The 2,309-nt window shown below is 48.5% G+C and overlaps 1 pseudogene; it reads right to left on the bottom strand.

Moving 5' to 3' along the window:
• Window positions 1-562: 562 nt before the first annotated feature.
• Window positions 563-2,309, bottom strand: part of LOC116104809 — a 2,163-nt pseudogene continuing 416 nt past the window's right edge.

Below are 2,309 nucleotides of genomic sequence, written 5' to 3'. Positions count from 1 at the left end.
TGTGTGTAATTGAATTACATTTGGAAAAGAGCTTTTGTTTTCTTTTCCAAATTTTAATATGGTTTTGTTTGCTTTTAATATGTAGAGAAAGTGAATAAATGAGAGAAATGCTGAAGTGTGTAGGAAGAAAGCCCCCCATGCAAGGATCATCAGTCAGCCTCCACCTTCCTGGTAAAGTAGATGACAGAGTTCTTTGATGAGTTTGAGAGTGTGGAAGCAGGACCTGTGGGTTGAGGAAAGGGGAAGATGGCTAAGATATGGACTGTGGGGGTGTCATATGTGTAGAGGCTAATTGGGAAAATAGGGAGATAGCAGTGAAAGGCAGACAGAATCATCTTAGCTTGTCACATTTCTTAGGTTGTGGATTTCTTCCCACCCCCCTGCTTAAATAGTCGTTTATTGGCAGTGGGCTGGAAGGGATGGCAGATTTAGCATTCACAGACAACACCCCACACAGGAGGGCAGCAAGAGTGATGGGAAAGAGCCTGAAGACCCCTCTTCAATAGCAAGTGGGTAGGCAGGGACCTGGAGTGTTGACAGAGCAGCCTTAGATCAGCTCAGGTTAGTAGGCATGATTAGAGATGAACAGAGATTCACCGGCTGCGGCTCCAAACTGGCCACTTGGAGTATACATTCTTTGACAGGCGAGACTGTTGGCCAGGGCTGGCTTGATGTACTCCTCTTGGGCTGCCTTCAGGTTCTCCTTCTTCCCACCCCAGGCCTTTAGAGCAGAGGCCTGCAGGGCTCGGCCATAGGAGAAAGTCAGGGCCCATGGCTTCAGCCCAAGACACTTGTTGATAGCATTGAGGTTGATGGATGCCTCTTCTTCATTCTGCCCTCCAGACAGGAAAGTTACCCCAGGGACAGCAGGGGGCACTGTGCAATGAAGCGCTGTGACCGTTGCCATGGCAATCTCCTCACTGGAAAATTTCTGGGTGCAAGCATGGCCAGGGGTGACCATGTTGGGCTTCAACAATGTGCCTTCCAGATAGACATGGTGGCCACTCAGAGCCTTGTAGACAGCCGCCAGTACCTTCTCAATTACATAGTGGCAGCGCTTCAAGTCATGGTCCCCATCCGGGAGAATTTCAGACTCCACAATGGGTACAATGCCATTCTGCTGGCAGATGCTGGCATAACAGGCCGGAACGTTGGCATTTTCCATGATGGCAAGGGGCGATGGCATGGCATTTTCCATTATGTTCCCCAATCTTTAGCACACAGCGCCACTTGGCAAAGTCAGCTCCATCCTTCTTATACTGGGCACAGCGTTCAGACAGCCCATCCAGCCCTTGGGTAGTAGTCTTGCCATTGGTTCCTGCCAGGGACACCACACCCTTATCTACCTTAATGCCTACAACACCATCCTTGGACTTGATAACTTGGGGGAAGGGTCATCCATCATCTGCTTTCTGGTACAGTGTCTTGTGGAAGAGGATCACCACTCCCCGCCCTCCCCCTCCCCCCGCCCCAATGCAGGGGTTCACACGGTCATCAGCCTTCAGCAGCAGCTGGCGGTAGAAGCGCCTGTTCTCCTCGGTGTTCTCGGTGCCAATGAACTGCAGGCGCTTGGCAGTGCTTCCAGTGGACTCGCCTGCAGTCAGGATGCCATTGCCCGGAGCCGCAATTCGGTGAGCTCCTTCTTCTGCTCCTGGGTCAGTGCTGGGTAGGGGATGGTGCTGGTGGAAGTACTTTCCTGTGGCACAGTGGAAGAAGCCGCAGAGCCTGATCAGCTGCGAGTGGTTGTGGATTTCTTTTGAACATTTGGCCAGTGATGCTGGATAAAATGGAGAAATGCACGATTAAGGCGTTGAAGTCATCTAAAGAGCCAATATGAAGCCAAAAGTAAAGTTTTAAGACGTAAGAGTAGAGGTTCTTCAAGGATAGGCTATTGTGGGGGAGATAGTAGTTCCAGTAGGACTGAGGGATTGGTAAAGAGAATTAAATTCTTTAAGTTTTATTTAAACTTCTAGCAAAATTTGAAAATTAGATTTGCCTCATCCTCCGCTTTCACAACATGGGCTCTGGTTTCCTCTACTTGCATGAAGCCTTCCTCTTTCCTAATAACTCTTGTCCATGAGCTGGCTCCACTGGCTGAAGGTGATCATTGGAGTTAGCTCCCAGGTCAGCTTCGTGGAATTCATTACTCTCGAAATGCTGCAGTTTCCCAATGTTGTGTTTTCTAGCCTAGCTTTTCTCATTAGTTTAAACCACCAGCCATTATAAAAAGGAGAAATCACCTTTCTCCTTTCTTTCTTTCTTTCCTTCTTTCTTTCTTTCTTTCTTTCTTTCTTTCTTTCTTTCTTTCT

Source organism: Mastomys coucha, unplaced genomic scaffold (assembly GCF_008632895.1).
Source record: "Mastomys coucha isolate ucsf_1 unplaced genomic scaffold, UCSF_Mcou_1 pScaffold22, whole genome shotgun sequence".
Classification (NCBI taxonomy): domain Eukaryota; kingdom Metazoa; phylum Chordata; class Mammalia; order Rodentia; family Muridae; genus Mastomys; species Mastomys coucha.
Note: the sequence above shows the minus strand (reverse complement) of the source record. Positions and strands in the feature narration are given on the sequence as shown.